The sequence below is a fragment of the Coregonus clupeaformis genome, unplaced genomic scaffold (genome assembly GCF_020615455.1).
Source record: "Coregonus clupeaformis isolate EN_2021a unplaced genomic scaffold, ASM2061545v1 scaf0241, whole genome shotgun sequence".
In the NCBI taxonomy this organism is placed as follows: Eukaryota; Metazoa; Chordata; class Actinopteri; order Salmoniformes; family Salmonidae; genus Coregonus; species Coregonus clupeaformis.
The window spans coordinates 351,210-371,234 of NW_025533696.1; the positions used below are offsets into that span (position 1 = coordinate 351,210).

The window sequence follows — 20,025 nt, forward strand, 5'->3', positions numbered from 1 at the left end:
AGCATTAGTTTGGGTCTGTTGTTTATTAGATGAGGGTTTGGTAGGTGGAGTCTTGGGTTGTTGTATTGAGGGTTTGGTAGGTGGAGTCTTGGGTTGTTGTATTGAGGGTTTGGCAGGTGGAGTCTTGGGTTGTTGTGTTGAGGGTTTGGTAGGTGGAGTTGGGTTGTTGTGTTGAGGGTTTGGTAGGTGGAGTCTAGGATTGTTGTATTGAGGGTTTGGTAGGTGGAGTCTTGGGTTGTTGTGTTGAGGGTTTGGTAGGTGGAGTCTTGCGTTGTTGTTTTGATAGTTCCCTCTCTTAAACACCCTGTGATTCCTGGATCTGGATTGGAGACTGGCCCTGTGAAAAACACAACATATCATAAACAATGATTGCAGTGTTTTTAAAGTTTTATTTGTCACATACATAACTCCAGTGAAATGTTTAACTTGCAAGTCCATCCCAACAGCACAGTATTCAAAATCAAAATAGCAAAACAAACAAAAACATTACAAAAAATTAATAAAAGGGTCAGCTATATACAGGGTCAGCTATATACAGGGTCAATTATATACAGGGTCAGTTATATACAGGGTCAGTTATATACAGGGTCAGCTATATACAGAGCCAGTTATATACAGGGTCAGCTATATACAGGGCCAGTTATATACAGGGTCAGTTACAGTGAGGGAAAAAAGTATTTGATCCCCTGCTGATTTTGTACGTTTGCCCACTGACAAAGAAATGATCAGTCTATAATTTTAATGGTAGGTTTATTTGAACAGTGAGAGACAGAATAACAACAAAAAAATCCAGAAAAAGCATGTCAAAAAATGTTATAAATTGATTTGCATTTTAATGAGGGAAATAAGTATTTGACCCCTCTCAATCAGAAAGATTTCTGGCTCCCAGGTGTCTTTTATAAGGTAACGAGCTGAGATTAAAGCACACTCTTAAAGGAGTGCTCCTAATCTCAGCTCGCCTGTATAAAAGACACCTGTCCACAGAAGCAATCAATCAATCAGAATCCAAACTCTCCACCATGGCCAAGACCAAAGAGCTCTCCAAGGATGTCAGGGACAAGATTGTAGACCTACACAAGGCTGGAATGGTCTACAAGACCATCGCCAAGCAGCTTGGTGAGAAGGTGACAACAGTTGGTGCGATTATTCACAAATGGAAGAAACACAAAATAACTGTCAATCTCCCTCGGCCTGGGGCTCCATGGCAAGATCTCACCTCGTGGAGTTGCAATGATCATGAGAACGGTGAGGAATCAGCCCAGAACTTACAGGAGGATCTTGTCAATGATCTCAAGGCACCTGGGACCATAGTCACCAAGGAAACAATTGGTAACACACTACGTCGTGAAGGACTGAAATGCTGCAGCGCCCGCAAGGTCCCCCAGCTCAAGAAAGCACATATACAGGGCCGTCTGAAGTTTGCCAATTAACATCTGAATGATTCAGAGGAGAATTGGGTGAAAGTGTTGTGGTCAGATGAGACCAATCTTTGGCATCAACTCAACTCGCCGTGTTTGGAGGAGGAGGAATGCTGCCTATGACCCTAAGAACACCATCCCCACCGTCAAACATGGAGGTGGAAACATTATGCTTTGGGGGTGTTTTTCTGCTAAGGGGACAGGACAACTTCACCGCATCAAAGGGACAATGGACGGGGCCATGTACCGTCAAATATTGGGTGAGAACCTCCTTCCCTCAGCCAGGGCATTGAAAATGGGTTGTGAATGGGTATTCCAGCATGACAATGCCCCAAAACACACGGCCAAGGCAACAAAGGAGTGGCTCAAGAAGAAGCACATTAAGGTTCTGGAGTGGCCTAGCCAGTCTCCAGACCTTAATCCCATAGAAAATCTGTGGAGGGAGCTGAAGGTTCGAGTTGCCAAACATCAGGCTCAAAACCTTAATGACTTGGAGAAGATCTGCAAAGAGGAGTGGGACAAAATCCCTCCTGAGATGTGTGCAAACCTGGTGGCCAACTACAAGAAACGTCTGACCTCTGTGATTGCCAACAAGGGTTTTGCCACCAAGTACTAAGTCATGTTTTGCAGAGGGGTCAAATACTTATTTCCCTCATTAAAATGCAAATATATTTATAACATTTTTGACATGCGTTTTTCTGGATTTTGTTGTTGTTATTCTGTCTCTCACTGTTCAAATAAACATACCATTAAAATTATAGACTGATCATGTCTTTGTCAGTGGGCAAACGTACAAAATCAGCAGGGGATCAAATACTTTTTTCCCTCACTGTATATACAGGGTTAGTTATATACAGGGTCAGCTATTTACAGGGTCAGTTATATACAGGGTTAGTTATATACAGGGTCAGCTATTTACAGGGTCAGTTATATACAGGGCCAGTTATATACAGGGTCAGTTATTTACAGGGCCAGTTATATACAGGGTCAGTTATATACAGGGTTAGTTATATACAGGGTCAGCTATTTACAGGGTCAGTTATATACAGGGTTAGTTATATACAGGGTCAGCTATTTACAGGGTCAGTTATATACAGGGCCAGTTATATACAGGGCCAGTTATATACAGGGCCAGTTATATACAGGGTCAGTTATATACAGGGTTAGTTATATACAGGGTCAGCTATTTACAGGGTCAATTATATACAGGGTCAGTTATATACAGGGTCAGTTATATACAGGGTCAGTTATATACAGGGTCAGTTATATACAGGGTCAGCTATATACAGGGTCAGTTATATACAGGGTCAGTTATATATTAATGTATATAATGTAATGTGTGTGTTTTTATATTTTTTCTGTCTTTCTTTCTTTTTTCTTTTTTCTTTTTTTCTTTCTCTTTGGGGGTAGATCAGCTTAATATTGCAGATAGATTGTATCTTCCATCAATGTAATTGTCTGCATCACTTCCAATCCCCCATGTTTTTTTATATATGTTTGTGTGTGTGTGTTTGGGTGTGTATGATCGTACATACATTCATTTATCTGAGGGTTACTCACTTGATGATTTCCTGTCTCTCCTCCATTTGTAGATCAGTAGCAGGATGAGTCCCACCACCAACACAGTCAGACTCACACACACCATGATGACCACTGGTTTACCTGGTAGGAAGACAGACAGACAGACAGACAGACAGACAGACAGACAGACAGACAGACAGACAGACAGACAGACAGACAGACAGAGAGACAGACAGACAGACAGACAGACAGACAGACAGACAGACAGACAGACAGACAGACAGACAGACAGACAGACAGACAGACAGACAGACAGACATATAGAGTGACAGACAGACTCATAGAGAGAGAGAGAGACATACATCCAGACAGACAGACATATGGAGAGACAGACAGACAGACATATAGCAAGACAGACATATATAGAGAGACAGACATATAGAGAGACAGACAGAAAATAAAGGTGTGATGAAAGAAGAGACTGAGTTAGATAGTGATCATAGTAACCATAGCAACAGTGCATGACTTCCTGTGTGCCTCTACATCATCAGCAGGAAAACATGGCCGTCGCTACATCAGTATACACAAAACTTGACAGCATTCTCACTCTGTCTTGCAGGAGAGTACAAGGATGGAGGATCTAGAGAGGGGGACGGTTGAAGAGAGAGAGAGAGAGAGAGAGAGAGAGAGAGAGAGAGAGAGAGAGAGTAGTGAGATTTGAGAGAGAGAGGGAGAAAGGGAGAGAGAGAGAGAGAGAGAGAGAGAGAGAGAGAGAGAGAGAGAGAGAGAGAGAGAGAGAGAGAGAGAGAGAGAGAGAGAGAGAGAGAGAGCTCAAAGACATTGCTCCTGCATTTTTAACAAAAAATATAGATTTAGAGTTAGATAAAGTAGGATTTTTTGGCAGGGACATATACAGGATGCTACCCTCCACAACATAACCTTCATTCCAAACCAAAACTCCAAACCTACAACCTGATTTTGGACGGAATTACCTGGAAAGCTTTCTACTATCAAGGATTACTATTCTCAAACTATACAGCAAATGTTCTGGCAAACAAACAGAAACCTGAAAACACCATCCAACCTGGAACTGAGTGAGTAATGTTTAGTATGAAGCTATTTTTCACTTTCAAAAACCAAGAAGAAAAATACATTACAATTATATATTTTATTTTATAAGGACTGAATGCTAAGGCTACCAAGCTTAAGCTTGCTACAAAGAGATACAATTTCAATTAGCACTGATGTGTGAAGTGAGAGGTGTCAAAGCCCTTGAGCCCAACAATGGCAGGAGAGTCGTACAGTCTACCCCAACTAAATGGAGAGGCCTTAGAAGCACCCCCCACCAGGGACGGCTTGTTCAATAGGGCGATATGGGCGACGCACTGCCAAACGGGAAAAGGAAGGGATTTTTTTTCTAATCAATTATAAAAAAAATAAATAAAAAAAATTATAATTTTTTTTTATAAATTTATTAAAAATTATATCACGGCAACAGCAGTTATCAGTGTTCACGTCTGATCTGCCAGCCACTAAATGTCAAATCAGGCTAAAGTCGTGCTTCAAATGGCTCCCGCCCGTTTTTGGGCGATTTCAGTCAGGTTGAAAATCGCCCAGAAGTCTGTCATAGACTCCCATGTAAAATCTATTTTTTTCACATTTCAAAGCTTTCAATACATTCTCTATGGGTGTCTGTGGGCATGCACTTACGCGCTTCGTCATACATAACGTAACCACGAATGAACGTAACTAAGAAAAGACCAGGTAGCAGCCTCAATCAATTCACTACTACTATCAAAATGGCTAGGCTTCAGTCCAACTCGATTGTGTCTTTGAAAGAAGTTCCTTTTTGTCGGCGAACAAATGAAGATAAATTGGCAATGAAACAATTAGGACCTCCCAGACCAAATGTAATAATTCAACAGGTGTCTACTAAAGGGGGAAGTCCTACACCCGAGGATTTTCCAAAAATTGGTATGAACGGAAAACCTGGCTAGCAGGCTGCGATGTAGCTAATGCAGTTTTTTGCTACCCCTGCTTACTCTTCCACCCTGAAGGCGGCACAGCAGACAGCACCGCTTGGACAGCGACTGGTGTAACCGACATGCACCATCTTTCAGAAAAGATAAAGAAACATGAGCTGTCAAAGACCCACATGGATAGCTGTTTGAGATTGTCATCTTTGGGAAGAGTGAATATTGCCACTCAACTGGATGAGGGATACAGGCTAGCTGTCCGCCGCCACAACGATGAGGTTAGCAAGAACCGCCATATCCTCAGCCGGCTAATCCAGTGTGTTAAGTTTTGGAGTGTTTGAGTTAGCTTTGCGAGGCAAAGATGAAACTGAGGGCTCCACCAACCCTGGTATTTTTCTTGGACTTGTCAACTTTGTGGCACAATTAGATGAGGTGTTTGATGACCATCTTAAAAATGCTAAAGTTTTCAAGGGCACATCAAAGACCATTCAAAACGAGCTACTGGAGTGTATGCTAGCGGTCACGAGGGAACATATTGTGGAGGAGGTGAAGTCTGCGAACTTCGTAGCTATCCAAGCTGACGAGACCACGGATGTTTCTACGCAGACACAGTTGGTGCTTGTGCTGAGGTACATAGATAGCAAGCACAAAGTGCAGGAGCGCTTTTTGAGTTCCTTCCCATCTCGGAATCAACCTCAGCCTCAATCGCCAGTGTACTTTTGGAGAGACTGAACGGTCTTTTTGCCGATGACGAAAGTCAAACTCATTGCGCAAGCTACGATGGAGCCAGTGTGATGAGGGGAGAGAAGGCAGGTGTGCAGCAGAAGGTGCGTGAGCATTTCAAGAATGCCCATTACGTGCATTGCTATGCGCATCAGCTGAATTTGATCATGCATCAAGCTACTTTCGCATCAAAAAAAGTGAACATTTTCTTTTCCGATCTGAGCGGGATTACAACGTTTTTTTCCCGGTCACCCAAACGCACCAGCATTCTTGACCAGACTGTTGCACGAAGACTGCCCAGACCTTCATCCACACGGTGGAACTTCAACAGCAGAGTAGTGAACACTGTCTATGAGAATCGAGACGACCTCATAGAATGTTTTGAAGCCATCCGGACGGGTTCATTGGGTTCATTTGACCAGCTTACTGTGAGAGAGGCATCTGGTTACGTGAGGATGCTACATGATGAAGATTTTATTTTTTTCCTGCGGCTTTTTCACAAAATTATGCCCCACGTCGACATTCTGTACCAGAAGCTACAGTAGAAGGACATCGATGCTGTCTTTATCAAACGTGCCCTCGACAGCTTCACAAGCAGTGTGCAGGCCATAAGGTAAGATTAAACAATATCATTCGATCTTTCTCAAAGCAGAGCTTTATTTGAAAATGTATGCATGAAAGGAGACTGCATTTGTGTTTGAAATCACATTATTGTCATTATATATGGCCAGTGGTGTAATCTATCTTATTTTATATACTATGTGTACTGTGCAGTGGTGCTCATAAGCTTATGATCCCATGCTAAAGTTGACTAAAAAGAGGAATAAAAAAATAAAAAAATCATCTTTTGGAAATTTATCTTAATGACTTAATTAAAAAAGTTGGAAAATCCAACCTTTAAGGACACCAATTTTCTTTTTTTTTTTTAATCCTCTTTTTAGTCAACTTTAGCATGGGATCATAAGCTTATGAGCACCACTGTATACTGTGCTGAACATCCAGGCTATGTGAGACACAAAGGCTAACTTAAACACTAAAGACTTTATGCATCCCTGCCCATTTTAAGTGGAACTTAAGTATTTGTACTATACATGGATACATTGCATATACCTGTGCATCACATAGACAACAATACTGTACAAAGCCAACAAACACATTGGTCTGTTTGCCTTCAGGGACTCCTCTCAACAGCAGCTGCAAGAAGCAACAGGAGCCAAAAGACCCAGAACAGCTTTGAGAGAAGAGGAGAAGCAGAGGCTGTCTGAAGAGGTCTGCAACACCATCCTGGATCACACCAAAGAAAGGTTATCTTTCTCTGGCCACCTTGTGAGTGCTACCTTACTGCAAGCAGACATGTTTGAAAGGTACTGCCATTCATTTCCTGATGAGGCTCTGAATGCCACTGTGAATGCATACCCCATGCTGAGCAAGGCAAAGCTCAAGACAGAACTATCTCTGATCTATGAGAATCCTGAATTCAAGGGAGGCTGTGGTGCACTGGCACTGTACCAGGTTCTCATGAGCTACAACCTCCAGGAGACGTTCTCTGAGACTGTGACTCTGTTGAACATCCTCATAACTACTCCCATGACAACAGCTGAAGCTGAGAGATGTTTCTCAACTTTGACACGAGTTAAGACATTCCTGCGAAATTCAATGGGCCAGGAACGTCTGAATGCACTGGCCATGCTTTCCATGGAGAGGGCACTAGTCCTCAGCATGCCTGATTTCAATGAGAAAGTCATTGAACGCTTTGCTGTATTGAAACAGAGAAGAGAACAGTTTCAGTACAAGTAATGTAGCCTCTCTCTCTCTTTGTCCCTCCCTGTCTGTCTCTTTAACACACACACGCCCAAATCAGTTCACAGTTGATGTTGTTTAAAATAGTTTTTTTTTCATTTAAAAAAAGTAATAAAAATAAAAATCTGTTCATGTTCATTTTTACAAATCTATACAATTGGCCAGAATATGGTTGTTCATATTTACAAATCTATACAATTGGCCAGAATATGGTTGTTCATTTTTACAAAGCCATACAGATAGCTGTGTTTACCTTTTCTAGAAATTACTTTCAAATTCTGTTTTCATTCTTATTTCATTTGTTTATGGAAATGCATATTGTTTATGCAGTGTTGAGGAATGTGAAAGAACACCCTTGATTATTTTTACTGTGATAACTTATTTTGATTTTGTAAGCCAACACTTTTGAGATCAGTCAATAAATGCTTCTGGTATTGACTTATATGCTGCCCCTGTCTTCATGTTGTTGCTGGACATATATTTTTTAAAATGTGTGTAGGTCACCTAAATCATCAGAAAAATTGCCCCTCCTGAGAATTTTTTCAGGAGCCGCCACTGCCCCCCACTGTTCAGAGGTCATTAAAATACAGTACCCTCTGAATGTAAAAAACGACAAGACACGAAAAGAGTACAAATTGAAACTTCTTTTGGGGAAGCACGAGACACTTTTTGCTGATTTGTATAAAAATGGGAACATAAGCAACCTTATCTTCCACACAGACCATCCCCTGGCATGGCACAGTGCTATACTAGCACACTACCCCTCTGTTAAGAGGGGGGGTGTTAGCGACGGGTGGAAACTCAGGATACTGGACAACGAGTTTTCTCTAGCAGGAGGTACGTGTTTTCTCTAGCAGGAGGTAAGCTTGGCTTCTTATATGGTGTTGAGTAAAGCTTAAACCATGTATTTAGATTGTAGGTAGGTATTGTAGTTAGGTATTATAGGTAGTTTACTCAGGTAGTTATTGTAGGTTATTGTAGGTAATTATTGTAGGTAAGTATTGTATTCAGGCGGACCCCGGCGAAGCACGAGGCTAGCTTACCCACTACTTGGACCAACAAAGCTAGCTAGCTAGCTAGCGGGTAGCTACTGGTAACTTTTAGCAACTGTGGTTAGTTGTTTCCAATGTTATTTCACGCTTAAGAGTACCTGTGATTGAGCCAGCTAGCTGCCACCATTCAGCTGTTTTTCTAACCTCATTATCCGAGGCATTAACGTTAGGTGGTTGGTAGCTGCTGTACTTAATTACAGCTACTGATTGCAGTCTGCCAGTTTGGCTTTATACATAGCTTGGGCTTTGTTGAGTAAGGCTTAAACTATGTATTTAGATTGTAGTTAGGTATTATAGGTAGGCATCGTGGGCTGTATATTATTAAGTAGTATAGGTAGTCATCGTGGGCTGTTGTGGGTAGTTGTTGTGTAGTTATTGTAGGTTACTTTTGTATTCGGCGGTGCCGGGTGTAGTACGAAGCTAGCTAGCTAACTCACCTCCTGGATTAGCTGGCGAGTAGCTATTAGCAACGGTAGCAACTAAAACAATATCCTTTTAGCCAGCTACATTCGTTCGCAGCGACGCCGTTTTTTTTCAAACAAAGTCAACACAGCAGCCATTGCTAGCTAGCCAACACTACCAGCTGGCTGTACTGTAGTAGCTAAATACAATATCTTTGTGCTAGCTACCCAACGTTTAATCATTGCTGCGTTATGAAAGGTAAGCTTGGCTTCTTATATGGTGTTGAGTAAAGCTTAAACCATGTATTTAGATTGTAGGTAGGTATTGTAGTTAGGTATTATAGGTAGTTTACTCAAGTAGTTATTGTAGGTTATTGTAGGTAATTATTGTAGGTAAGTATTGTATTCGGCGGACCCCGGCGAAGCACGAGGCTAGCTTACCCACTACTTGGACCAACAAAGCTAGCTAGCTAGCTAGCGGGTAGCTACTGGTAACTTTTAGCAACTGTGGTTAGTTGTTTCCAATGTTATTTCACGCTTAAGAGTACCTGTGATTGAGCCAGCTAGCTGCCACCATTCAGCTGTTTTTCTAACCTCATTATCCGAGGCATTAACGTTAGGTGGTTGGTAGCTGCTGTACTTAATTACAGCTACTGATAACAGTCTGCTGTAGTTTACAACAATTCTAATTTCTAAAGTGGAAGTTGGGAGAGTTTTATTCGGGTGGTTCAGTGAAACAATTATAGTTTCTGAGGTGGAAGTTGGGAGAGTTATATTTTTTTTGGTGAGGGAGGCCTGCTCTCTCCTTTTCCCAGATGTTTAGCTCATTTCATTCCGATCTCCTCTGCATTATTGTAGCCATCTGCTGCAGCCTGTCAACTATGCCTCTGCCTATCCCTGTTCTCTCCTCTCCGCACAGGCTACACAAACGCCTCACACCGCGTGGCTGCTGCCTCTCTAACCTGGTGGTCCCTGCACGCACCACACACCTGGAGTTCCAGGTCTCAGGCAGCCTCTGGAACTGCCGTTCTGCCGCCAATAAGGCTGACTTCATCCCAGCCTATGCTACCCTCCAGTCCCTCGACTTCCTGGCGCTGACGGAAACATGGATTACCACTGAAAACACTGCTACTCCTACTGCTCTCTCCTCGTCTGACCATGTGTTCTCGCATACCCCGAGAGCATCTGGTCAGAGGGGTGGTGGCACAGGAATCCTCATCTCTCCCAAGTGGTCATTCTCAATTTTTCCCCTAACCCATCTGTCTATCTCCTCATTTGAATTCCACGCTGTCACAGTCACTAGCCCATTTAAGCTTAATATCCTTGTCATCTATCGCCTCCAGGTTCCCTTGGAGAGTTCATCAATGAGCTTGACGCCTTGATAAGTTCCTTTCCTGAGGATGGCTCACCCTTCACAGTTTTGGGGGATTTCAACCTCCCTACGTCTACATTTGACTCATTTCTCTCTGCCTCCTTCTTTCCACTCCTCTCCTCTTTTGACCTCACCTCTCACCGTCCCCCCTACTCACAAGGCAGGCAATACGCTTGACTTCATCTTTACTAGATGTTGCTCTTCTACTAATCTCACTGCAATTCCCCTCCATGTCTCCGACCACTACTTTGTATCTTTTTCTCTCTCGCTCTCCTCCAACACTACTCACTCTGCCCCTACACAGATGGTAACGCGCCGCCGCAACCTTCGCTCTCTCTCTCCCACTACTCTCTCCTCTTCCATCCTATCATCTCTTCCCTCTGCTCAATCCTTCTCCCTCCAATCTCCTGATTCTGCCTCCTCAACCCTCCTCTCCTCCCTTTCTGCATCCTTTGACTCCCTGTGTCCCCTATCCTCCCGGCCGGCTCGGTCCTCCCCTCCAGCTCCGTGGCTTGATGACTCATTGCGAGCTCACAGAACAGAGCTCCGGGCAGCGGAGCGGAAATGGAAGAAAACTAAACTCCCTGCCAACTTGGCATCTTTTCACTCCCTCCTCTCTACATTTTCTTCATCTGTTTCTGCTGCTAAGGCCACTTTCTACCACTCTAAATTCCAAGCATCTGCCTCTAACCCTAGGAAGCTCTTTGCCACATTCTCCTCACTGCTGAATCCTCCCCCCCCCCCCCCACCCCCTCCTCCCTCTCTGTGGATGACTTCGGTCAACCACTTTGAAAAGAAGGTTGACGACATCCGATCCTCGTTTGTTAAGTCTAATGACTCTGCTGGTCCTGCTCACACTGCCCTACCCTATGCTTTGACTTCTTTCTCCCCTCTCTCTCCAGATAAAATCTTGCGACTAGTGACTGCAGGCCGCCCAACAACCTGCCCGCTTGACCCCATCCCTCCTCTCTTCTCCAGACCATCTCCGGTGACCTTCTCCCCTACCTCACCTCGCTGATCAACTCATCCTTGACCGCTGGCCATGTCCCTTCCGTCTTCAAGAGAGCGAGAGTTGCACCCCTTCTCAAAAAACCAACACTCGATCCCACTGATGTCAACAACTACAGACCAGTATCCCTTCTTTCTTTTCTTTCCAAAACTATTGAGCGTGCCGTCTTTAGCCAACTCTCTTGCTATCTCTCTCAGAATGACCTTCTTGATCCAAACCAGTCAGGTTTCAGGACTGGTCATTCAACTGAGACTGCTCTTCTCTGTGTCACGGAGGCTCTCCGCACTGCTAAAGCTAACTCTCTCTCCTCTGCTCTTGTCCTTCTAGACCTGTCTGCTGCCTTTGATACTGTGAACCATCAGATCCTCCTCTCCACCCTCTCCGAGCTGGGCATCCCGGCGCGGCTCACTCCTGGATTGCGTCCTACCTGACCGGTCGCTCCTACCAAGTGGCGTGGCGAGAAGCTGTCTCCGCACCACGTGCTCTCACCACTGGTGTCCCCCAGGGCTCAGTTCTAGGCCCTCTCCTTTTCTCCCTATACACCAAGTCACTTGGCTCTGTCATATCCTCACATGGCCTGCCTATCATTGCTACGCTGACGATACACAACTCATCTTCTCCTTTCCCCCTTCTGATAACCAGGTGGCGAATCGCATCTCTGCATGTCTGGCCGACATATCAGTATGGATGACGGATCACCACCTCAAGCTGAACCCTGGCAAGACGGAGCTGCTCTTCCTCCCGGGGAAGGACTGCCCGTTCCATGATCTCGCCATCACGGTTGACAACTCTGTTGTGTCCTCCTCCCAGGGTGCGAAGAGCCTTGGCGTGACCCTTGACAACACCCTGTCGTTCTCCGCTAACATCAAGGCGGTGACCCGATCCTGCAGGTTCATGCTCTACAACATTCGGAGAGTACGACCCTGCCTTACACAGGAAGCGGCACAGGTCCTAATCCAGGCACTTGTCATCTCCCCGTCTGGATTACTGCAACTCGCTGTTGGCTGGGCTCCTGCCTGTGCCATTAAACCCCTACAACTCATCCAGAATGCCGCTGCCCGTCTGGTGTTCAACCTTCCCAAGTTCTCTCACGTCACCCCCCCTCCTCCGCACACTCCACTGGCTTCCAGTTGAAGCTCGCATCCGTTACAAGACCATGGTGCTTGCCTATGGAGCAGTGAGGGGAACGGCACCTCCGTGCCTTCAGGCTCTGATCAGTCCCTACACCCAAAGCGAGGGCATTGCGTTCATCCACCTCTGGCCTGCTGGCTCCCTTCCTCTGCGGAAGCATAGTTCCCGCTCAGCCCAGTCAAAAACTGTTCGCTGCTCTGGCACCCCCAAGGTGGAACAAGCTCCCTCACGACGCAGCCAGGACAGCGGAGTCACTCACCACCTTCCGAGAGACATTTGAAACCCCACCTCTTTAAGGAATACCTGGGATAGGGATAAAGTAATCCTTCTACCCCCAAAAAAAAAAAAAAAAATATATATGACAAATTATTGTAAAGTGGTTAACCCACTGGCTATAGGGTGAATGCACCAATTTGTAAGTCGCTCTGGATAAGAGCGTCTGCTAAATGACTTAAATGTAAATGTAAATGTAAACGAGGACTCTAATATTAGGTCTAATATTAATCTCTATAAATCTGGAACCGTTTTGGTTCAAGGCAACACCAAACAGTTCCAGCTGGACTTTCACCTAATCAAAGAAATAGCTCAGCAGGAGAAGCTCTCCCTTGAGAAAGATACCCCTACCCCGAGCGGGTCAGACCAGACCTCTTCATTAAATAACCCCACAGAGCAACCCCAAGCAGAAAGTCAACTTCCCAGCACAGAGGTACTACTCCCGCATTGAAATGAAGGATAAATTCACCCAGCTGGAGGTAAGGCAGGTGGAGCTGGAACAGCAGGTGAACACACTCCAGTCAACACAGACCCAGACAACAGTCAACACAACAACACCCCTTAACTAGACCTGGAGAGCTGCAGGTAGAGAGAGACATGTCTGCACTCTGGACTGTGTGAGACAACATCAACAGGAGAAAGAGCAGGAGTAGGGGAAGAACAGAGCACTAGAGGAGAGGATCAGAGTGCTAGAGGAGAAGGTGAGAGCAGCTGACGGGTGACATTGAACAACCCATTAGAGAACAGACCACCTCAGATCCTGGCCAAAGTCTCGACACCGCAGCAGAACAGTACACCCTAGACCCTGACCATAGCCTCGACATCACACCCAGACAAACAAATGAAGAACCCCAAGCCCTGGGGACCCCAACCCCCTCTGAGCAACCCCCAGTCAGACACCCTGATAGCCCTCATGACGACCCCCCACACCCACTGAGGACATACACAAGCCACAGATTGTACTCCTTATGGACTCAAACTGGAAATACATACAAGAAAATAAACCTTTTCCAAAACACACAGTGTCTAAACTCTGGTGTCCAAACACCCAGCGTGCCTAGACTTCTGTCTGAGGACCGACTAGGATCACCCAGCCACATAATAATACACACAGGCACAAACGACCTGAGAACACAGCAGGAAAAGGGTGGCCACATCACTCAAGGGAGTGATAGAAAAAGCTTCTTCTACTTTCCCCAACGCACAAGTGGTTATCTCAACCCTGTTACCACGAAATGACTTCCCACCCTGCTACCATACAGCGGTAAAGCTAGTATTTCCCGTGACTGTGCATCAAACCAAATGTCTTCCTGGCCCCACCACTCCACCCTGGACGTGAACAGCCTTTATGACCAGGTCCACCTATACAAGGCAGCAGTGCCCACCTTCGCCCGGACCCTAAAGTATATCACCCTCAAACGCAGACCCAACACCTCACACAGGAGACAACAGATCAACAGACACCCCGCCCAGACCAGCGAGACACTCTCCCAGACCTGCGGGACCCCCCAGGACCTACACATAGGGACCCCCGCAGAGAGGACCTACATCCAGACCACAGCACCATCAACCACATCTACACCCCAACCCCCAACAATTAACTCCCCCCAAGTCAACCATGCCCACACCCCATTTAGGCCCCCTCAGATCAGACCTATGCCCCTCCTACCCACCCCAAGCCCCCACTCCCACAAAGAGAGGGCCTCAACATGAAAGTCACACATACGCCAAGGCCGTGAGCAGGCAAACAGGCCCAACACCCACTCTTACACTAGCCCAAGCCAATGGCATGTACCAGATGCTCAGCAGGCTCTGCTCAAATTACTGGCCTGAGGCCAAACCACACAACCAACAACATTAGACACTTTATGGAACACAAAGCCTTCACTATTTCATCCTGGAATATCCAAGGCCTGAGGTCATCTGCCTTTGGCCTAAAGAGCAGGAATCTGGACTTCACCAAAGAAATCGGAAATACAGACATTGTCATCCTACAAGAAACATGGTATAGAGGAGACGGACCCACTGGTTGCCCTCTAGGTTACAGAGAGCTGGTAGTCCCATCCACCAAACTACCAGGTGTGAAACAGGGGAAGGGACTCAGGGGGTATGCTAATTTGGTATAGAGCAGACCTAACTCACTCTATTAAATTAATCAAAACAGGAACATTTTACATTTGGTTAGAAAATCAAAAGGAAATGATCTCAACTGAGAAACATGTCCTCCTGTGTGCTACCTATATCCCCCCACTAGAATCCCCATACTTTAATGAAGACAGTTTCTCCATCCTGGAGGGGGAAATCAATCATTTCCAGACCCAGGGACATGTACTAGTCTGTGGCGACCTAAATGCCAGAACTGGACAAGAACCTGACACCCTCAGCACACAGGGGGACAAGCACCTACCTGGAGATGACAGCATTCCCTCCCCCATATGCCCCCCTAGGCACAACTACGACAACATAACCAACAAAAACGGGTCACGACTCCTGCAGCTCTGTCGCACACTGGGTATGTACATAGTCAATGGTAGGCTTCGAGGGGACTCCTATGGTAGTACACCTATAGCTCATCTCTTGGCAGTAGTACTGTAGACTACTTTATCACTGACCTCAACCCAGAGTCTCTCAGAGCGTTCACAGTCAGCCCACTGACAACCCTATCAGACCACAGCAAAATCACAGTCTACTTGAACAGAGCAATACTCAATCATGAGGCATCAAAGCCAAAGGAACTGAATAATATTAAGAAATGCTATAGATGGAAGGAAAGTAGTGTTGAAACCTACCAAAAAACAATTAGAAACAACAAATTCAATCCATTCTAGACAACTTCCTGGACAAAACGTTCCACTGTAATAGTGAAGGTGTAAACTTGGCAGTAGAAAACCTAAATAGTATATTTGACCTCTCAGCTTCCCTATCAAATCTAAAAATCTCTAACAGAAAACCAAAGAAAAGTAATAACAGTGATAAATGGTTTGATGAAGAATGCAAAAAACCTAAGAAAGAAATTGAGAAACCTATCAACCAAAAAAACATAGAGACCCAGAAAACCTGAGCCTACGCCTTCACTATGGTGAATCACTAAAACAATACAGAAATACACTATGGAAAAAGAAGGAACAGCATGTCAGAAATCAGCTCAATGTAATTGAAGAATCCATAGACTCTAACCACTTCTGGGAAAATTGGAAAACACTAAACAAACAACAACACGAAGAGCTATCTATCCAAAACGGAGATGTATGTGTAAACCACTTCTCCAATCTTTTTGGTCCTATAACAGAGAACAAACAGCAAAAAAATATACATGATCAAATGCAAATCTTAGAATCAACTATTAAAGACTACCAGAACCCACTGGATTCTCCAATTACATTGAATGAACTACAGGACAAAATACAAACCCTCCAACCCAAAAAGTCCTGTGGTGTTGATGGTATCCTCAATTAAATGATAAAATATACAGACCACAAATTTCAATTAGCTATACTTAAACTCTTTAACATCATCCTTAGCTCTGGCATCTTCCCCAATATTTGGAACCAAGGACTGATCACCCCAATCCACAAAAGTGGAGACAAATTTGACCCCAATAATTACCGTGGGATATGCGTCAACAGCAACCTTGGGAAAATCCTCTGCATTATCATTAACAGCAGACTAGTTCATTTCCTCAGTGAAAACAATGTACTGAGCAAATGTCAAATTGGCTTTTTACAAAATTACCGTACGACAGACCACGTATTCACCCTGCACACCCTAATTGACAAACAAACAAACCAAAACAAAGGCAAAGTCTTGTCATGCTTTGTTGATTTCAAAAAAGCTTTTGACTCAATTTGGCATGAGGGTCTGTTATACAAATTGATGGAAAGTGGGGTTGGGGGAAAAACATACGACATTATATAAAATCCATGTACACAAACAACAAGTGTGCGGTTAAAATTGGCAAAAAAAACACACATTTCTTTCCACAGGGTCGTGGAGTGAGACAGGGATGCAGATTAAGCCCCACCCTCTTCAACATATATATCAACGAATTGGCGAGGGCACTAGAACAGTCTGCAGCACCCGGCCTCACCCTACTAGAATCTGAAGTCAAATGTCTTCTGTTTGCTGATGATCTGGTGCTTCTGTCACCAACCAAGGAGGGCCTACAGCAGCACCTAGATCTTCTGCACAGATTCTGTCAGACCTGGGCCCTGACAGTAAATCTCAGTAAGACAAAAATAATGGTGTTCCAAAAAGGTCCAGTTGCCAGGACCACAAATACAAATTCCATCTAGACACCGTTGCCCTAGAGCACACAAAAAACGATACATACCTCGGCCTAAACATCAGCGCCACAGGTAACTTCCACAAAGCTGTGAACGATCTGAGAGACAAGGCAAGAAGGGCCTTCTATGCCATCAAAAGGAACATAAAATTTGACATACCAATTACGATCTGGCTAAAAATACTTGAATCAGTTATAGAACCCATTGCCGTTTATGGTTCTGAGGTCTGGGGTCCGCTCACCAACCAAGATTTCACAAAATTGGACAAACACCAAATTGAGACTCTGCATGCAGAATTCTGCAAAAACATCCCCCGTGTACAACGTAAAACACCAAATAATGCATGCAGAGCAGAATTAGGCCAATACCCGCTAATTATCAAAATCCAGAAAAGAGCCGTTAAATTCTATAACCACTTAAAAGGAAGTGATTCCCAAACCTTTCATAACAAAGCCATCACCTACAAGAGAGATGAACTTGGAGAAGAGTCCCCTAAGTAAAGCTTGCCCTCAGGGCTCTGTTCACAAACACAAACAGACCCCCACACGTGCCCAAGGACAACAACACACAACAACAACAAACACAATTAGACCCAACCAAATCATGAGAAAACAAAAAGAGAATTACTTGGCCACATTGAAAGAACAAACAAATAAACAGAGCAAACTAGAATGCTATTTGGCCCTAAACAGAGAGTACACAGTGGCAGAATACCTGACCACTGCTGACTAATCCCAAACTTAATGAAAGCTTTGACTATGTACAGACTCAGTGAGCATAGCCTTGCTATTGAGAAAGGCTGCCGTAGGCAGACCTGGCTCTCAGAGAAGACAGGCTATGTGCACACTGCCCACAAAATGAGGTGGAAACTGAGCTGCACTTCCTAACCTCCTGCCAAATGTATGACCCATATTAGAGACACATATTTCCCTCAGATTACAGCGATCCACAAAGAATTCAAAAACAAACCCAAGTTTGATAAACTCCCTTATCTACTGGGTGAAAAACCACAGTGTGCCATCACAGCTGCAATATTTGTGACCTGTTGCCACAAGAAAAGGGCAACCAGTGAAGAACAAACACCATTGTAAATACAACCCATATTTATGTTTATTTATTTTCCCATTTGTACTTTAACTATTTGCACATTGTTACAACACTGTATCTATACATAATATGACATTTGAAATGTCTTTATTCTTTTGAAACTTCTGAGTGTAATGTTTACTGTTAATATTGATTGTTTATTTCACTTTTGTTTACTATCTACTTCACTTGCTTTGGCAATGTTAACACACGTTTCCCATGCCAATAAAGCCCTTAAATTGAAATTGAATTGAAATTGAATTGAATTGAGAGAGAGAGAGAGAGAGAGAGAGAGAGAGAAGTAGTAAGATTTGAGAGAGAGGAGTGGGGGAGGAAAAGGAGAGAGAGAGAGAGAGAGAGAGAGAGAGAGAGAGAGAGAGAGAGAGAGAGAGAGAGAGAGAGAGAGAGAGAGAGAGAAAGAGGAAGCGAGAGAGAGGAGAAAGAGAGAGAGAGAGAGAGAGAGAGAGAGAGAGAGAGAGAGAGGGAGAGAGAGAGGAGAGAGAGAGAGAGAGAGAGAGAGAGAGAGAGAGAGAGAGAGAGAGAGAGAGAGAGAGAGAGAGATAGAGAGACAGAGAGACAGAGAGAGAGATAGTATAGATAGATAGATAGATAGATAGATAGATAGATAGATAGATAGATAGATAGATAGATAGATAGATAGATAGATAGATAGATAGATAGATAGATAGATGAGATAGATAGATAGATAGATAGATAGATAGATAGATAGATAGATAGAGATGTATAGATATATAGATAGATGATAGATAGTATAGATAGATAGATAGATAGATAGATAGATAGATAGATAGATAGATAGATAGATAGTATAGATAGATTAGATAGATAGATAGATAGATAGATAGATAGATAGATAGAAGATAGATAGATAGATAGATATAGAAGATGAATAGATAGATAGATAGATAGATAAGATAGATGGATAGATAGATAGATAGATAGATAGATAGATAGATGAATGATAGATGGATAGATAGATAGATAGATAGATAGATAGATAGATAGATAGATAGATAGATAGATAGATAGATAGATAGATAGATAGATAGATAGATAGATAGATAGATAGAAGATAGATAGATAGATAGATAGAAAGACAGACAGACAGACAGACAGACAGACAGACAGACAGACAGACAGACAGACAGACAGACAGACAGACAGACAGACAGACAGACAGACAGACAGACAGACAGACAGACAGACAGACAGACAGACAGACAGACAGATAGATAGATAGATAGATAGATAGATAGATAGATAGATAGATAGATAGATAGATAGATAGATAGATAGATAGATAGATAGATAGATAGATAGATAGATAGATAGATAGATAGATAGATAGATAGATAGATAGATAGATAGATAGATAGATAGATAGATAGATAGATAGATAGATAGATAGATAGATAGATAGATAGATAGATAGATAGATAGATAGATAGATAGATAGAGTAGTGAGATTTGTCCAATGCATGACCAGATATAGTTGTTTCTGTCTACAGCATCTGAAAGCCTGATATAATTATATAGCAGCATATTAAAGTTGTGTGAAGGTTATAGAATGAAGGCAAAGGGGCAGGTCCATCATACCTGCTCTCTGTGAAGGACCAACACTGATGTCTCCAGATGGCCAGAAATGTTGTGGGAGAGGTTAGAGGATGTTGTGGAGAGGTTTGGGAAGGTTGTGCAGAGACCTGGGGTCTGGAGGTGACAGGTGATGGTGTAGGAGTGGGAGGAGCTGTGAGTCAATAGAAAGTACAGATAAACATCAATACTGAAACAACTTTATGTCAGGGGATATAAGTCAGGAAGTTCATTACCAGATACCAATTTATATGGAGTATTCACTTACCATCTGTAACTATGAGATGCACCTCTTGGAATGTGTCCTTTATAGTTCGGTCCACTCCACACCAGTAGGTCCCAGAGTCTGACTTCCTCAGGTTCTTGATG

At 43.7% G+C, this 20,025-nt stretch overlaps 1 long non-coding RNA gene across 1 annotated transcript; it reads right to left on the minus strand.

The window, feature by feature from the left end:
• Window positions 1-246: 246 nt before the first annotated feature.
• LOC123484237 lies at window positions 247-19,717 on the minus strand. The gene is made up of 3 exons (XR_006658453.1): window positions 19,663-19,717; window positions 2,979-3,080; window positions 247-337 (listed from the first exon to the last, which is right to left on the minus strand). It is a non-coding gene; the product is annotated as an uncharacterized LOC123484237 (long non-coding RNA).
• Window positions 19,718-20,025: the final 308 nt, after the last annotated feature.